General features: G+C 44.9%; 1 protein-coding gene across 6 annotated transcripts in view; it reads right to left on the bottom strand.

Annotated features, from left to right (window-relative positions):
• Positions 1-19,839, bottom strand: part of BCAS3 (BCAS3 microtubule associated cell migration factor) — a 454,783-nt gene that overhangs the window by 307,060 nt on the left and 127,884 nt on the right. The window lies entirely within an intron of this gene.

Genomic DNA, 19,839 nt, shown 5'->3' with positions numbered 1-19,839 from the left:
ACAAACAAACAAACAAACATAGAAATTTTGTATGTACATTTTTATATATTGACAACTACCCTTTGGATATTTATTTTTTGGATTATAAAGTCGATGACAAGATACCACGAAAGAAACCAACAAAAGACAAAGAAGGGTATAAATAGAAACAAGAACAAGAAAATCTGCAGAAGGGGCATAGAAGAGACTTAAGGGCCTCGGACATAAGATCACCAGATTGATGGACTGGATGAAATGGGTTGAAGGGACTGACATAACCCGTGACCAGGAAAAAGGGATGTTGGATTAGGAAAGTTTATAATAAGAAAAATTTCTTTTTATTCTTTGGAATTTCTATAACATTAATGGAATATTAGGAACATGCTGAAAAGGAACCAATTGGCTTTAGTAGAAAGGATTCAAGGAGTAATGTACAAATATGGTTTAAACTTTGAAATTTTAAGGTATTTTATGTGTAAAAGATGGAAAGGATATGTGGATTTAAGTAATAAGATTGTTAAATCTTTGTTAAGTTAAATCACTTAAATTAAAATTGAAAAATATGGGAAGAATTTGCTGGAATAACAAATTAAAGCGGAATACAAAAAAGGAGGTGTGAGGAGGTCCAAGAAATAAGTAATTGAAAAGATGTAATTTGAGATTTGTACTTTTTTATTTTCTTCTTTTTTCTTTTTGTTTTTTTTTAAATGTGTTTTTATGAAATTCTGAATAAATATTATTTATATATATATATATATATATATATATATATATATATATATATATGAATTTTTTATGCAATTTTGCCCAATGTATGCAATTTAACAAGCAATGTCCCCTAACACAATGCATTCTTGTACATTTTGGGTTGGAGAGAGGCATCACAAACTTTGGAGAATGCAAATTTCCAAGGATGGCCCATCTAGTCCAGCATCCTAGTTTCAACTGTGGTCAACCAGATGCCTATAGGAAGCCTGCTAGCAGGACCCAAGCACACCTGCACTCTCCTCACCTGTCATTCCCAGCAACTGTCATTCAGAGGCATACTGCCTCTAACAGAACATAGCCATCCGAGTTCGTAGCTGCTGAAGCCTTATCTTCTACGAATTTGTCTAAAAGCCTAATCTAACCCCTGGGTTTAGAATGAGTGCTAAGGTTTTAAACTGTTGCCCTGAGGATGTTATTTGTTATTAACTTCTATCAGTCCAGTCAGCAGGGCTAGTGGAAAATGTGCTTGGAAGTGCATAGGTAATGACTGCTAACATGCTAAACATCAGAGGAGAGATATGCAAGGCTGGAAGAACAGGAGGACTTGAGTTCTGCACACAGTGTACTTTTCCCTCCAAAATATTAGCAAAGGTGGAATAAATTTTGTGAAATATAATAAAAGCATTATTAATAAGGAGCAGTGGGCTCAGGAGGAGGTCAAGAGTTAGAGTTCAAATTCTGGGGTCAAAAGTTTGATTTTCCTGTTAATGCAAACCCAGGAATTTTTGCTATGAATTTAATATTACATCAAGCAACTCAATACCTTGATCATTGCTCAAAATGTTTTCCAGCTAAATCAAGAGCCCAGTTCAATAAAGCAAAATTGTTGTGCCAGGGGGCTGGGGTGGTGGTGGTGCGGAATTGCTAAAAAACAAACAAACCCACAGGAGTCTGGTGTAATTTTTTAATTGAATTTGGCCCTGAGAGCTGAGCTGTTGTTGTTTTTACGGGAGGCAAGATACACATTAGCTGCTTGCTCATTTTTCATCCTGGGGAAACATGAAAAATGAGAGGTAAATAATCGCCAGCAAAAATGACAGATCCGTGCCAAAGTTTTGGATGTGGTTTGTGTTTAAACGTTTAAAGACAAGGCCTTTAAGGAGGAGGAACTCTGAAATTTTCTTCTAAATTTGGGTGCGTAAAAGTTGCCAATAATCCAAAGCCAAAAGTTTGAAAATGAAAGCTGATCGTTACTCAGGGTATACCATGTGAAATCATAACCTGTTCTGGAAATTTTGGAACTTAGACGGAAAATAGCCAGGGGGCAGGTCGTACACATGATTACTCTACTGGTGACTTTTCCACCACTTTGGGCTGTGTATCTATCTCAGTTAAACCACTGTTTTTACTAGATATAGTTACCCAAAGGCACGATAAGGAGAACCACCACTGACATTGGCTGTCAGTGAATTTGTGCTTGAGGTTTCCTTTTCCCTCCTCTCACCCATTCCTTTTCCCTCATGTTTCATACCTTTTCAGATTATGAGCCTGAGTGCAGGGACTGCTTGAAAACTGATTTGTATTGCTAAAGGGTGGGGTATAAATACCGTAAATTGGGGGTGGAAAAAGCTGCGTCTCCCCAGATGTTGCTGGACTACCGCCCCAGTCAGCACAGCCAATGGTCAAGAATGATGGGAGTTGTAGTCGAGCAACATCTGGAGGGAGGGAGATCCCCCACACCTGCTTTAAATAAATAATAAAAATGAGATGCACTCAGAAATTTTTGCTGGATTGTTTTATGCTTTGTACGTAGCTTATAAGATCTTTTCCAGACCAAAAAAAAATTGGAGAAGGATTGTGAGCAGAGCCACACCATACATCTGAAGAACATTCAGAGCATATTTAAAGCGAGTGACGCTTTCCCACAAAAAATTATGGGAACTGTAGTTTGTTAAGGGTGATGGGAACTGTAGCTCTCGTGAGGAGGAAACTCGGGATCCCAGAATTCTTTGTGGGAAGTTAAATGTCCATCAAATGTGCCATCAAATGTGCAGAGTGCAGATCTGCCCAATAGCTCAGTGAGAGAACATGTGTTGTGCATGCAAAAGCCTCCAAGTTCAACCCCCAGTATCTCCAGGTAGGACCAGGAAAAAGACCCCCTTCCTGAAACCTGGAGAGCTGCTGTGATTCAGTGTTAGTAGTAGTGAGCTAGTTAGTTCTATGTGTGAAATGATCAACCTCCCTGCATGGTTGCTGGTGCCCTGGCCCCCTGCAGAAGGCTGCAGCAGTCAGACACCCAACTCAGTTTCTGTCAAAGGCTTGAATGCATAGGTCAGTGTGATATGTCAGTCAGGAGGCAAACATTCAGGTTAAGAGGAAGCACAACAAGTTAAATTCATGGCCAGGTGTGAGCTGAGACTTTGTCACAAAACCTGAGATGCACCCCCTGGATCTTTTGAAGAGAAGGGTGGGCACAGACATTTGCACAGTTGGAGATCCAAGCCATGGGACCGGGCAAGCAAATGGGAGCTCCTCAGAATAGGATGGGTTTGCTGAATCTTGATACCATCAACCATAACATCCTTCTGGACTATCTTGAGGGGCTGGGAGCTGGGGGCACTGTCATACAGTGGTTCCGCTCCTTCCTCCTGGGCCGTGTTCAGAAAGTGGTGGTGGGAGATGAGTGTTCAGACCCCTGGGCTCTCACTTGTGGGGTGTCTCAGGGTTCTGTCCTCTCCCCCATGCTTTTCAACATTTACATGCAGCCACTGGGAGAAATCATCAGGAGGTTTGGGCTGGGTGTTCATCAGTATGCGGATGATACCCAGCTCTACCTCTCTTTTAAATCAGAACCAGTGAGGGCGGTGAAGGTCCTGTGTGAGTGTCTGGAGGCGGTTGGAGGATGGATGGCGGCTAACAGATTGAGGTTGAATCCTGACAAGACAGAAGTACTGTTTGGGGGGACAGGAGGCGGGCAGGTGTGGAGGATTCCCTGGTCCTGAATGGGGTAACTGTGCCTCTGAAGGACCAGGTGCGCAGCCTGGGAGTCATTTTGGACCATCTGGTACGTAGGCTGAGACCCTATCTGCCTGCGGACTGTCTCGCCAGAGTGGTGCATGCTCTGGTTATCTCCCGCTTGGACTACTGCAATACACTCTACGTGGGGCTACCTTTGAAGGTGACTCGGAAACTACAACTAATCCAGAATGCGGCAGCTAGACTGGTGACTGGGGGTGGCCGCCGAGACCATATAACACCGGTCTTGAAAGACCTACATTGGCTCCCAGTATGTTTCCGAGCACAATTCAAAGTGTTGCTGCTGACCTTTAGAGCCCTAAACGGCCTCGGTCCAGTATACCTGAAGGAGCGTCTCCACCCCCATCGTTCTGCCCGGACGCTGAGGTCCAGCGCCGAGGGCCTTCTGGCGGTTCCCTCATTGCGAGAAGCAAAGCTACAGGGAACCAGGCAGAGGGCCTTCTCGGTAGTGGCACCCGCCCTGTGGAACGCCCTTCCAGCAGATGTCAAAGCGATAAACAACTACCTGACATTTAGAAGATATCTTAAGGCAGCCCTGTTCAGGGAAGTTTTTAACGTGTGATATTTTACTGTATTTTTGGTTTCTATGGAAGCCGCCCGGAGTGGCTGGGGAGACCCAGCCAGATGGGCGGGGTATAAATAATAAATTATTATTATTATTATTATTATTATTATTATTATTATGGCACCAAGGAGGCTATATCTCCAACAGTCCGCTTGGCCCCTCCACTGGATCCCAATTTACTCCTAGTATCCAATTCCTCCAAATCCACATTCTTATCCCATTCCTTCCAATTCCACCAAGATGTCTCCCCAGGACTCATGATAGCTGGCCAGATATTTCCCCTCTGCCTCCCCCACTGCTGATGCATGGATCACAAAGCTCACTCCTTTACAAGCTCACTAGTAAATCAGCCATCTTCGATAAAAAAAGTTTCACCTAGGATTAGGAAACTAAAGGGAACAGCAAGGAAGAGGCTTTCTAGACTGCCAGGACAGAAATGAAGAAAATGAATAACAACAACAATTTGGGGTGTTTTTTTTTTGAAAGAAAACAAAATAATCTTAACATTTGACAATCTCACACATTAGACAAACTTAACACACATGCCCCAGCGTAGTGGAAAGCTACTCAGATTTCAAACAGTAGAGATCTTTCCAGAGGAAAAGTGTCTCAAATTGAGTTCTGTGAAATAACTGTGCCATGTTGGAGGATGTGGTCATATAGATATGTCCTAAGATTCCTGCCGCTAAATTGCCCCATTTCTCATAGAGAAAACCCAACCTGGTGGCAGACAATGAGGACAACCTTAGCAACATTGCCAGCAGTTTCTGGTTTTTCAGCAGAGGGTTATTTAGGGGGAAATAGCCTCCAGCCCCTGAGAGAGGCAAACAGGGACACCCCTCTTTATGATTGGTGAGCCCAAAATTATTTGGCCAAGCTAAAGAAGTGAGTCAATTCTATGGGCTCTGAAGCCATGCCACACCACCAAAGACATTATGAAACTTTTCTATTAAAAAAAGAAAATGCAGACATTTCTCCTAAAACTCACAAGACATACTTTAAATGTATGGCAGCTAAATGAGAAACATATTGTGGAGTCACTGCTTGGCAATGACAGCCCAGGCTTTGCAAGGACTGGGGCCTGGTTAAGCCATCTGGCTCTTGGGGAAGAGTACAAATTGGGGCTACAACCCTAAACAACCTTACCTAAGAAGTAAGAAATACTGAAAAAGTGGCTTAGGATTACGGTGTGACTTGCTAAAAGCCCTTAAAAAAAAAACCACTCATACAGAAGAGTGGCTGTCGTGCTTCTGCACAACTGGGGGTTCATCCATACTTAGTACTTTGGCCTGTGCTTTTGGGTTTTTCATGGTTGCCGTTTGCTCTGATTCAAAGAGAGGGTTTTTGCGGGGGAAACGCCAGGGCAAAAAACGAGAAAGTGCTCGGACATGGAGCTTTAATACATGGACCTGTGCGGATGAGCCCTGGGTTCACTTTGCCTCCCCCTAAGCAGCTTCCTGCCAATGGATTGGCTACTTCTAGTAATAGGAATTATCATAATTACAACAGCAGAATGTTGTTTATCCTCCCATCTTAGCAAAAGTGCTTCTTTGCATGATTTCTGTGCCTTCTTCTAGGCTCCTATGAGCTATAAGAAACCCCACAATTCGCAATTATTTGGGGGGGGATAAAAAGAGGTTACATTCTGTGTATTTTGATGTTTTCTTATTTTTCTCAAGTATATTTTATACTTCAGCAGAGCATCTTGTAAAATTCTGAAGACTTGGGCGGAGGGCATGAATGGACCGTGTGAATGAATTGTGAATTGAACTGAAATGGCATTCGTTCCTTTTGGGAGAGGGTGAATTGGAACTGGAACTAATTCCTTTTAGAAATGAACTTTCCTCTCTCCCTCTTGTTTTTCAGCGGCCCTGTTTGGCCCCATGTCTGTCATCAGTCACCATCTGATCTTGCTGATAGAGGGGAAGACTGTTTATCGCTGCCACCACCTGTTATTAGCTTCTTACCAGAAGCTCTGTCACAGCACATAGCTTGGGAATCAGTGAATCAAAGAATCCAGCTGAGAACTCAAGACCCTGCCAATCAGGGTCAACATTAATGGGTGAGAACCACTAGCGGCCCAACTCAGATGAGGCAGAGGGGGCTCCTTGAATTGTGAAACTGGCTTAGCTTCTCCATCAAAGCCAAGAGTCCCTCGCTTCTATAATGACCTCTTATGCAGATCCTGAAGCAAAAGCTAGGAGAGGATTTAGTTCTCTCCCCACCCCACTTTCCTCTCCAATGTCTGCTTTGCACAACAGCAAGGTGGAAATCACATTCCTCCTCTTTTTTCTCCAGGACAAAATCACTTCAAGTAGCCTGGCCTCAAGTGATGTAACCAAAAGAAAAGTCCTAAGAAGCAACAACTGAATGAAAATATTTGCAGATAAACCCATCGTAGGTGAATGGGGTCCAATGCAACAAATGGAAACACACAGGATGGCGGGGATTAGCTTTCATTATGTTATTAAAAAGCACAGGGTTTAAATCAACCTCGGGAGAGTTTGGCTCTCACAATGCGGTGGGTACTCAACGATGGAACAGGCCAGCCATCAAATCTTGACAAAAGTATTCCAGAAATGCACTTCAGAATATTCTGGACAAAAGCAGCAAGGATTCACTTGCCTGTAAGTACCCGTATATCTAAAGCCTTCGCCTTAAAAAGGGGATTAAAAAACAAAACCACATGACTTGGGAGATGTTTTCCTGAAAGGCAAAGAGGTTTGCTCACGGAAGTACTTCATCGGAGGGACAATGTCACACACACACACACACACACACACACACACACACACACAATGTTGCCCCAGCTTTACACCCAAACTCAGACACAACCCTGTCCTTTTCAGATTCATTGCCACAGCCAAACAAGCCACTGACGACATTGCTAAAGAGCGGTCAGTTTTAACCCCCCTCGGAGGCTTTGGAATGATCATCATAGAAACCTTATTGTCGGGACCTAATATTCTGGATTGTTCTACAAAGGCCTTTGTCTTGACTGCAGGCTCAAAGTGGTTAGTTAGTTAGTTTGATTTATTACGGCCATTGGCCCATATCGAAAACAATACATGCTCTTTGCTGTAATGTACTGGGCTAGACAAACCAGTGCTCCGCTTCAGTACAGGGCAGCCTCATGTGCATATCTCTCTTGGCAGAACCAACCTAACAGGGCTGTCATGAAGATAAAACATGGTGACGGAGGATGTATGTGACCTTGAGCGCTTTGGAGGAATGGCAAGGTAATAGTTAATAACAAAGAAGCAAGCATTGACACACAGTGCTCTTCCTTCCCCTATTAGTCCGAACCTTCAAACTTTTATCTCAGATGAGAACTCCAGTAGCTCAGCAGATAAACAGTATTCGAACTCAGGAGCTGCATTCCGGATGCTCTAGATTTGTTGGGTGGTGGTAGAGGAACTCTTGTTTGCGTGTACAACAAGGAACTCTTCAGATTCAAAACAGCATCCCTGGTGAGACCAATCTGGTATTTCTTTTGGAAGCGTTCCTTGAAGCTCAGCCACTGTTCCGCATCTGGTAGCAGTTGAAGCAAAAGGAACTTTTCCAGAGCCAAACCAATATTTTTTCAACCCAAAAAGGTGTTTGTAAAGAACTGTGGAAGGTGGTGCTGTTGGCTGTAAAGCTCTTGGAAGGATCAGATTACTGCCTGGTTTTCACTGCTCTCGAACTCTTCTCGGTATTTGTTTAACAGCCTCCGTTACTCTGTTCAAGTACGAAGTGTCCCACTAGTCCGAACACTCCTCGGTCACTGGGTTTATGACGGATCCTGTGCTTATTTCAGCATGGAATCCTTCCCATGTCTTCAGCCAAGTAACACTCACTCAGACCTTGGGATGCTGAAAGCTGGCTCCCTCGCAGCTTTCTGCTCCAGTTAGAACACTACAGTAACCTTCAGGCTCTGCTGAACATTCACCCATCTTGATTTTCAGGTATAAAATAATACTTTTGCAGGTTGGAAATTAGTTCCCGAAATTGTGCAAAGGGCCACTATTTTCTGATGCTGTTTCTTTTCATTGCTTCCCCTCTCTCTTGTATTATATTTAGGGGTTCTCCCCTTCACCAACCTCCTACTGTGGTCCATCCCCCCCAATCTCCCTACAGTGATCCCAGCCATGCAGAGATTCCAGAGATCCCAATGATGTCACAATGGTATGCACCCAATCAGATCTGCCCACATGTTGACACCAATCAAAACAGAAGGGCAACACTTCCCGGAATGATTGTAGGATACCAGCCAAACAGGGATAACATAGTTTGGTAACTTCAGTTGACTTGGAGTGCTTTTTAGCAGCTATGGCTGATAGGCCAAGTTACAGCTGTTCCTGGACAGGGATAGCCTGGTCCCAGTGATTCATGAACTGGTAACCTCAAGACTTTATTATTGCAATAAGGACCCTTGGACTTGGTCTGGAAGCTTCAGCTGGCACAAAATGCTGTAGCTAGACTGTTGGTGGGGGCTAACTACTGCCATCACTCCATTGCTTAAAAGCTTCCACTGACTGCCCATATGCTAACTTCAAGGTTCTTGTATTAACTTACATGCAATTAACAACTTGGGTCCCGGACACCTTCAGAACAGTTGATTCCTTATATCCCTGCCTGATCATGGAGATCCTTAAGGGAGTCTCTGTCTGTGGCCCCCTCTGTGGCTCAGGTGCACAATTCATTTCCACAATGTACCATTGCATTTAATTAGGGGTACATTTTAGCGTGAGCCTACCTGATTTGCACTTTCACAACAATATGTGAGCAGAAATGCAGCTATCCTTTGAAATTTACACTTCTTGGAACTTGGAAGTTCTCCCAGCAAAAAATTAATTAAACGCATATTATATGGTTCCAGCCCAGGCAACCTGAAAGATCATATCCCCCTAGACAAACTTGCCTTGATGCTAAGAGCCTCAGGTGAGCACCTTCTCTCAGCCTCATCAACATCAGAAGCATGATGGGTGGAGACAAGAGATAGAGCCTTCTCTGTGGCTGCTCCCATATTGTGGAAGCCCCCCCTCCCAAGAGAGGTTAGACTGGCTCCCTCTTTGTTATCCTTCCACCAACAGACAAAGACCTTCCTGTTCAGACAGGCCTTTGTAAACTAAGGTGTGAAACATTCTGATCCCTGGGCTGCTGTCAGGGCAAGCTGCATTTGAACTGCTGGATTTAAATGTGATGTATTTGTATTCTTGGATTTAACTAGTTGGTTTTCATTACCCTGAGGTCCAAAGTTGATGTTTTTTAAATGCTGTAGGTTGCCTTGCACCCCAATGTAGGAAAAAAGCAGGAACTAAATATATTAAGTTATACTAATAATAGTAACAGAAGTGTGTGTATTAAAATGTGCATATTTGTGTAAACAATATATAGAAATGCAATATATTAGGCAAAATTGCATACAAACATATGTACATTGGAAGAAATGCACCCTAAAATGCTGATCAATTCTCATACGGACTTTTTTTTCTTTAATGGAAAACTGACACAGAAATGTGTCAGACTAGGAACATGAGAAACTGAAAGAAATCCAAATTGACAGATTTGTTCATCCTTAGCAGCCACCACTCTGCCTCTCTCTGCTTGTTCCCTCCACGCCACATCTTAAAAATTCAGCCTATCTCCGATTTCGCCAAGTATTTTTGCATCTAGAGGTGGCACAAACTCGCCCACGCTGAGATGGAAAGAGAGGGTCCCATTTTCAGAAACAAACCCGAGGAGCAGTAGCACAAAAAGCACCGGGCATGGAATTTCATCCCCTTCTCTGATTTGTTAATCACTCTGGGGACATCAGCTTCCGATAACACAGCGATCAAAGGGTCAGTTTACCCAGCGATAGCTCTACAAGCCCAGGCACAGCTCAGGATCTGGGGCGGCAAAACTGATGTCCGTAAACACACCCCTTGGGTTTTTATTCAGCGGAACAGAACCGGAGCCCATGGCCCAACCCTTGAACATTGTTGCTGGGGCATTGTTGTTTGGGGCATAGCTTCTAAAATGTATGCACCATTTTTAGTAAAGATATAAAGCGTTATTTATATAGGTGCCACACTTTGTGTAGGAACACAGAGAGTCACCTTATACCAACTCAAACCACTGGATCATTTAGCTCAGTACTGTCCACACTGACTGGCAGCAGCTCTCCAGGGTTTCAGGCAGGGTCTTTCCTAGTCCTACCTAGAGACACTGAGGTTTCAATCTGAGACCTTCTGCATGCAAAGCATGTGCTCTGCCACCAAGATAAGGCCAAATGTATCCCCATCATTATACATGCTTACGGAGAACATGAGCAAAAAATAAAAAGGTCTCTAGCCTGAAAGAGTTTACAAGCTTAGATAGTAAACAAATAGACTGAGATGAAACTTGCTCTTTTCATAGCAAGCCTTGCTATTTTATTGGGGGGGGGAGCAAGTAGTCAGGATGATTTTTCCTTCTGAGTATTTGCTGAATTCAAGGCATGGGATAATTTAACAAACTGTATTAAGTAAACTTACTCCCATGCTTTCAATATCCCTAAAAGACACCCTATACTGAGGTTTTGCTGATGGGAAAATGTATGGAGCAAATCTAGACTAGAGGGACCATTGGCCTGATCCAGCAAGCTCTTCTTATGAGCACCAAGGAGAGCAGGAACCTTCACCAGATCTCCACACTTACTAATGATCCTAAGGAGCCAAAGATCAGGACATTCCTGTCCCAGAACCACACCATCTGCCTAGATTCCTGGCTGGGTCTCAAATCTCCCCCAGGGCCAGATGCATTGTATTACCATCAAGAATATTGTTTGCAAAGGCTTGTCGTCGTTTATTTATTATTTATAACAGTATTTCAATACCACCATATCATAAAATGTCAGGGCACTGTACACTGTTAAAACATAAAACACCATTGGAAAAAGTAAAAGAAATCCAGCCCATGAAGGTCACAAAGAGGCCTTCAAGAGACGCCTGAAAGTCAAAAGCAAGAATACTTGCCAAATCTCTGCTGCAAGAGTGTTTCCAGCATGGGATTGGTGACACTAAATGCCCGACTTCTAGTTGAGTCCAAGTCAGGCCTCTGTAACATGGGAGCAAAGTAAGTGCTCCTCAGGGTGATTTTAGGGATCAAGCTGGGATATAAGGATATCCAGGAACCAAGCTGTTCAGGGCCTTTGTAGAGATCAATGCATGGGCTACCTACACTCATGATTTCAAAAACATTATTTTGTGGGACAGTGTGAATGGTCTACAGTTTTCTGGGAGTTGGTTATATGTTGCGCTGGGGTAAAGGTAAAGGTAAAGGGACCCCTGACCATTAGGTCCAGTCATGGTCGACTCTGGGGTTGCAGCGCTCATTTCGCTTTATTGGCCGAGGGAGCTGGTGTACAGCTTCTGGGTCATGTGGCCAGCATGACTAATCTGCTTCTGGCGAACCAGAACAGCGCACGGAAACGCTGTTAACCTTCCATTACTTTGCACTTTGATGTGCTTTCAAACTGCTAGGTTGGCAGGAGCAGGGACTGAGCAACGGGAGCTCACCCCGTCACGGGGATTCGAACCGCCGACCTTCTGATCGGCAAGTCCTAGGCTCTGTGGTTTAACCCACAGCGCCACTGGGGTACTGACAACATAAAGCATGAGCTCATATAGTACTAATTCCTAAAGTAACTTCCTGGTTTGTAGATTTAGGAAAATACCTAGATAAGCAAAACGTAGATCATGATCTACTGGGAGATCTCTGGGCAATTTGCAGTAGACCAGCAAGGCTTTCTGACTTCCTACTGTTTATTGTTAGAAAGCCCATGCTCCTTTATTTCCTCTCTCCTAAAAAATTAGGTGTCTGAGATGAAGAAAGCTAAGCGGAAAAACCAGGAGTGGATTTTTGTGTAGTATAGGTCTGTGAATTTAATTCTGGAACTGGAAATACATTCCTGAACAGCGTATGGGTTCCTTAATTCTAAACGCTATTTTACACTTGGTGCAGGTTAGTGGATATCAATATTCTAATAAAAATTAAAGGACCCCAAGAACCAGAAGTCTGCCCACCCAAACCCTGAAGACCACTGGGTGAGGCTCCTGGATTGTGGCAGTGCTTACATGCTCCTGGATACAGGTAGGAGATTCCTTCTTCAGTATGTCTTCCTGGTATTCCTCTATGGGGTCCCTGAACAGTGGGCCTGCAAAGTGTGGTGTATGGACCTTGCCTCCCAGCCTCTTAAAATGTAATCCAAGTTGTTTCAAGATGAAAACTAGGCCCTCATTTTGTTGGTGTACGGTATCAGAATGGTTTCTGAGGCTGCAGATGACATTAGGCACAATTGGGTTTACATGGAAAGTGATGCTATCAGCCGATGACCTCAGCCTTGGTGAAACACTCCATAGATGTTCAGCCCATTCCTCCCCCCAGTAGGATTTTTCAGGTGCAAGCACCTCCCGTTTTCATTCAGAACAATAGCATCTGTGTCAATGATCAGAAGTTTGGGGAAAATGCTGGCTCAGATATTTGAGGCCCTCTCTCTGCTACGAGTCTGGCAGGTGTGTGTCTGGGACCAGCCTGCCCTGCCTATTTCACAATCACCTTTTCCGTTAAAGATCAGTGAAAACATACACTCGGTAATCACAGACCGATTGAGTAATGCAACACTGAGTACATTTAGACACCGCTGTTTAAAGTTTTATTCCCATGTCAATTACAAGAAAGGAGATACCACAGGGGAAGAAGAGATGGTCTGAAGGCTGCAGGATCGGACCGGGGTCGGGGAGACTGAGCTAATGGCTATTACAGTATGCAGGTGCTCCATCACTGGAAAAGTGGCCAAGACACAGTTGCCGCCTTGCCAAAGGCATTAAGGATGGGGCGAGAGATGAGGGGAGGGGGGGTTGCAAAGTCACAACATCACCAGGAAACCGGCAACTCGAGAGGCTTCATCCGAGCTCCACCCCAGCATAACTTTCTGTCCTTGAAGATGCAGCACAGCCACCCAGACAACATGAATTCAGTGCCATGGGCCCAGACTCACAGAGCAACCTCCCAACCCAGACAAGAAAGGCACCATCGTCGCTTCAGGAGAACGACAAAGACTTTCTTAGTGCAACAGGCATTTTAAGGTAGCATTTGGATTTGGGTTTGCGATGAATTTTTAAATTGCTTTATTCTCTGTGTGGTTTATGTACGCCACTATATAAATGTCTCAAATAAAATAAGAAAAATCAACAGTAAAAGGGTTCTTGAACCAGAGTTCCACGTTTCCACAAGTGTCTTAGGAACGTACAGTGTCATATCATCTGTCAGTCCAGCACAGTATTGTCTACACTGACTGGCAGCAGTTTCCCCAGAGTTTCACACAGGGAACTTCTCCCCAGCCCAATTTCCTGGGTGGAATGTGTGTTTGAACTCTGATAATGCCTCTTGTTTCCCTGGATGGATGATAGAGAGTGATGTGTGAGTTTTAGCCTAGTGCACTAAATATTTTTTGCTCCACCCACTTCTGCCTCTGGCCCTGCCCACCTCTGGTATGTGGCCCTCAAAGGTTGCCCGGAAGGGAATGTGGCTCTCAGGTTGAAACATGTTTCCCCCACTCCTGGAATAACAGGAGAAAACATTGAAGGCCACTTCTGTCGGTTGCACTGGGGAGGACACAGCTAGGAGTGTGAATACTCAACATGCTCAGAGGCAGAACAGGTGCAACAGGATGGGCAGAGTGGGTGAAGTGAAACTGATCTTGCTCCTCCATTTAAAAACAATGAAAAGGATGCATTAAACTGAAAGCAGCCATTGTCCATTATACCCTTTGGAGGTTACAGAAGTGTCGTTCCATCCCTGCCTCTCTATGGTGAAAGCACACAAGAACGGGGCCTTCTCTGCAGTGGCTCCCCATCTGCGGAATGCTCTCCCCAGGGAAGTTCGCCTGGCACCTTCATTATACACCTTTAGGCGCCAGGCAAGAACGTTCCTTTTTAACCAGGCCTTTGGTTGACCTGATCAACATCCCATATCCTTTTAAAATGTGACTCTTTGGGGGGGGGGGTATTATTGGGTTATTGCTTTTATTTTTTTATATATACTGTGATCGTTTTATGTGAACCACCCTGAGACCTCCAGGTATAGGGTGTATATAAATTCAATAAATAAATAATAATAATAAATATCCATGTTGCACTGGCAGACAAGCTCAGAAGAATATGAAAATGCTAAGGAGGACTGAGCGGGGATTTATTCCCCAACCCCACTTCCAGCTCACCCTCCATGTGTAGTGCACACCTCTAAAGCAGCCCATAATTTAAATAAAAATTATTATTTTTAAAAGTAGGGAGGGGAGAGACAGGAGCCACCCCAGAGTGGTGCATGAAGCTTAACCTTAAACTTACTTTTGTCAAAGTTTGCATTTGGGAAAACAAACCTCGCACAGCCCGGAAAAGTAGCGCCAACATGATTACATGGTCCTCTGTGTTTTAACGAAGCTCGGGCGAGCTCACTTGTGACAACAGCCTACGAGTCAGAATAAGCAAAGGCCGGACAGCCAAAAAGATTACACAGTGGTTTTTCTGGCCACCAGCCCGCCTCGCTATCGCTGCGTTTATTTGCTTGGGATTGAGATAAGGTGACTCGCGGGCCTTTTGGTGTATGCGTGTGTGTGTGTTTATGCACAAAGATCAAAGAGACAAGTGCAGCCGGGCCAAAACCCAGACCTTTATCTGTTTACAAAGGAAGACGGCGTACCTCCAGAACACGGTGTTCCTCTGCTGCCGAACAACAATATCCAGCGTTTAAACAGTCCCCTTCAAGGGATCAAAGCACTTTGATACAAGGTGGGTGGGGTCTGAGGGCGGAACTCATCATTCAGTGAATGAGGCATGTCGAGACACCCTAGCTACTGTGCAAATTGGGAGGGGGATCCCTATCACCCTCCAGATGTTGCTGAACTACAGCTCCCGTTATCCCTGGCCACTGGCCATGCCACCTTGGGCTGGTGGCAATTGTAGTTCAGCAGCATCTGGAGCTCCCCAGCTCAGCAGCAAATTATTTTATTCAAAATATTTATAAGCTGTACTTTCGCAGAAGACGTAACGAGGCAGTGTGCAACTTAAAAAATGATGCTGAGATAACAGATGAAAAAGCATCAAGAGCATCCTGGTGGAAACTGGAGGAAGGAAGGAAGGAAGGAAGGAAGGAAGGAAGGAAGGAAGGGGAGAAAAAGAAAAGATGCAGTTCATTGTTGAACTATGGAACTTGGTCCCACAAGAGACAGTGATGGCCACCAACATGGATGGCTTTAAAAGAGGATTGGTTAAATTCATAGAGCTAAAACCTATCAATGGCTCTGCTTCCATGGTCAGGAGGAATAATGCTTCTGAATACCAACTGCTGGAATCCACAGGAGGGGAGAGTGGCTGTTGTGCTCAGATTCTGTTTGCGGGTTTCCCACTAGTATCTGGCTGGCCACTGTGAGAACAGGATGTTGGAATAGAAGGACCGTTGGCATGATCCAGCAGGCTGTTCTTATGTTTTTAAAAGCATCATGGGGGAGGAAGGAGGGAAGTGGCAGGCAGGCAGGGAACCACAGCTCAGGGGTTATAGCAACTGCTGGGCACAAACAAGGTCCCAGGTTCAATCCTCACTGGTAGGACTGGAAAAGAATGCGAACAAAATCAAACAAATGCAAGCAAAACTAAATTTCTATTCCAACCCTGGTCGTGACACATTTACATGGGGTACTGTGTTCAAAACTGCAAAAGGAAAGCTGCTGAGGGCAACCAAGCTTTTTTATTCAGCTTGGCCACCTTCTCTTTAAAGGTAAGCCACTCTTGCCACTTATAATTTGTCCTCTCCTATGAAAGTCACCAAACACACAGGGAGAGAGTTTTGAAAGGAAATGAATGATCTGCAAAACACAGAAGTAGGCAGGATAATAAATAAGCAGATAAATGTCCACGTCCCACATCAGCTCAGCATACAGCTGTAGTCTGCATTAAGCACCTCTGCCCATATCTGTATGCGTGTGTACACACACACTGTGCTGGACAGAATATAAGCTGCTGGCAAATATAGGCTACACCCCTAACATGACATCTCACTGAAAACGAAAAAAATATTGTAGATCTCTAGTGATCTCTTGCTTTTTTCCATCTAAAATACATGGGCAATCTCTAGATTAGCTTCACAAAGAACAGCTCACTGGGCAGCTAGTGCCCCCCAGTAAGAAGGCCAGGCGATCCTCATGTTAAATCATGGCTTCTCGGCTTATGAAAGAGCAGTCATAAGCCACACACAGGTTTTATACAAGCCAGATTTGTGCAGCTACATTTAGGCCAATATAATAGATGTATCATAAAACACTTCCACGAGAAAATAAAGCAAGCTTTCTGAACCATGGGATGCCCAGTGCTGAGAATTAGGGAGCTGCACATTGAATGAGCACCCTCAAAGCTCCCCGTACATCACAGTGCAAAGCACTCTAGCGGTTTTGCCGAGCAAGGCATTATCAAGACACCACGTTACTCCCCCTGCAGCCCCACAGGCCGCTGAAGTGGATATACTTTGTTACACACAAAGGCTAAAAACATATACGTGCAATTACATAAACGTTCCAAATGATAGGATATCCTTGGCAATCTCAACCACCAATTTGGCATCATTGCCAGACATCTTCCAAGAGGTTAGGGGGGCCTGTAAAACCCAGCAAGACGCCTCTTGCCAACTAGGGTGCCAACTTGGCTGGTTAAAAAGTGGCTCAGCTGTCCTTTCTTTCCTTGTTGGCCTTTTGATGGCTATAAAGTTCACTCTCTGCCCTGGTATCTGAGCCAACTTTAAATTGCATACATTTAAATATATTACAGCCAAGCCAAAACTATCCATAGCTTTTTGTGAACACAGTCGAATACACTTCCTTTTTCCTTGATGGTTTTTCAACACCCCTTATGAAAATATTCACCCATTCACTTACATTGCCTTCTTTTCTTCGCACTCACCCTCAATTCATCTTGCTTGCCTGCATGACATCGGGCTATTCATTCACTTACATTGCCTTCTTTTAAAAAGATAAGAATGCAAGAAGAGCCTGCTGGATTAGGCCGGTGGCCCATCTATTCCAGCATCCTGTTCTCACAGTGGCCAACCAGATGTCCCTGTGGGAAACCAGCAAGCAGGATTTCAGTATAACAGCCCTCTCCCCTCCTGTGGTTTCCAGGAACTGGTATTCAGAAGCACTGCTGCCTCCAACTGTGGCGGAAGGGCATAGCCATAATGCCTAGTTGCCTTCGATAGCCCTCTCCTCCACGAATTTTGCTTGCCTTCATCCTTGACTTTTTTTGTTTTTCCTCGCCTTACTGACACCACGTCATCCTAATCATTATGAGATGACTGGTCAGGATTAATTTTGGGATAAAATTAACATGGTTCCCTCATGGTACCCAATGTATTTTTCTAGAAAATATCTGAGGGTTTGAGCACAGGTACCACCAGTATGTGTGTGACACATAGCTCCAGCTCCTGTCTTCATTTGGCAATCCAAGGGGGTGATGAAAAAAACTATTAAAGAGGTGGCTGGAAGCAGTTTTAGGATGGCTGAACAAGCTGAAGCTTAATCCAGATAAGACAGTGTTGTTGGTTGGTTGCTTGAAAAACCACAGACCTAGTTTGGAATTTGGAAGGGCAGATCCTTCAATACTTTGGTCATCTCATGAGAAGAGAAGACTCCCTGGAAAAAAACCCTGATGTTGGGAAAGATGGAGGGCACAAGAAGGGGACGACCGAGGACGAGATGGTTGGATAGTGTTCTCGAAGCTACCAGCATGAGTTTGACCAAACTGTGGGAGGCAGTGGAAGACAGGAGTGCCTGGTGTGCTCTGGTTCATGGGGTCACAAAGAGTCGGACACAACTAAACGACTAAACAACAAAAGTTTGCAATTAATTGGCAATTAATTGGTTAGGGATGCCCCACTGGGCATTCTCCTGGCCCTGGCACTATCTCTGAAGATGCAGGTGGCATATGTAGCTAGAGGACCAGCTTTCTCTACCTTCCCTGTCACAGGCAGTATACCTTTGAACACCAGTTGCTGGGAATCAGAAGCGGGGAGTGTGCTGTTGCACTCAAGTCCCGCCTGATGTCTTCTCACTAGAACATCTGGTTGGCCAACGTGAGAAAGGGATGCAGGATTAAATGGGCCTTTGTCCTGATCCAGCAGGGCTTCACTAATAATAAAATAATAATAATAATAATAATAATAATAATAATAATAATAATAATAATAAAATAAATTTTATTTATATCCCGCCCTCCCCAGCCGAAGCCGGGCTCAGGGCGGCTAACAACACTAAAACAGTACAACATTATAAAACATTATAAAAATGAATTAAAATCAAAATTGATGGCAACCATAAACTAAAGTTTTGTAAAGATTGCCAAAGGAGGGAGTCAGGCTGCGCCCTGACCAAAGGCCAGGTGGAACAGCTCTGTCTTGCAGGCCCTGCGGAAAGATGTCAAATCCTGCAGGGCCCTTGTCTCTTGTGACAGAGCGTTCCACCAGGTTGGAGCCGCAGCCGAAAAAGCCCTGGCTCTAGTTGAGGCCAGCCTAACCTCTCTGTGGCTTGGGACCTTCAAGGTGTTTTTATTTGAAGATCGTAAGTTCCTCTGTGGGGCATACCAGGAGAGGCGGTCCCGTAGGTACGAGGGCCCTAGGCCGTATAGGGCTTTGAAGGTTAAAACCAGCACTTTAAACCTGATCCTGTACTCCACCGGGAGCCAGTGCAGCTGGTATAGCACCGGATGAATGTGATCTCTAAGCGAAGACCCCGTAAAGAGTCTCGCTGCGGCATTTTGCACCCGATGGAGTTTCTGGGTCAGTCTCAAGGGCAGCCCCACGTAGAGCGAGTTACAATAATCCAGTCTGGAGGTGACCGTCGCATGGATCACAGTGGCTAGGTCAGGGCGAGAGAGGTAAGGAGCCAACTGCTTAGCTTGGCGGAGATGAAAAAATGCCGCCTTTGTTATAGCTGCAATCTGCGCCTCCATGGAGAGGGAGGTATCGAAGATTACACCCAAACTCTTAACGGACGGTGCTGGCACTAATTGCACCCCCGCAAGAGATGGGAGTTGCCCCCTCAGTCCCATGTCGTCCCGTCCCAGCCAGAGGACCTCTGTCTTCGAAGGATTTAACTTCAACCGGCTCCCACGTAACCATCCAGCCACAGCCTCCAAGCATCTGATCAGTGTGTCTGGGGCCGAGTCTGGGTGGCCGTCCATCAACAGATAGAGTTGGGTGTCATCAGCATACTCATGGCAGCCCAGCCCAAAACTCCGGACAAGCTGGGCGAGGGGGCGCATAAAGATGTTAAAAAGCATCGGGGAGAGTATTGCACCCTGGGGCACACCACACACCAAGGAGTGGCGGGATGACAATTCCCCCCCAAGCGCCACCCTCTGTCCCCGACCAGAGAGAAACGAGCGCAGCCATTGAAGGACTGTGCCCTGGATCCCCACGTCGGCAAGGCGGTGGTCCAGGAGTTCGTGATTGACCATGTCGAAGGCTGCTGACAGGTCTAGAAGAATCAGCAGCCCCGACCCACC

This window comes from Podarcis gaigeae (genome assembly GCF_964106915.1).
Source record: "Podarcis gaigeae genome assembly, chromosome: 15".
NCBI lineage: Eukaryota > Metazoa > Chordata > Lepidosauria > Squamata > Lacertidae > Podarcis > Podarcis gaigeae.
The sequence above is the reverse complement of the archived record's forward strand: the minus strand, read 5'-3'. Positions and strand labels throughout refer to the sequence as shown.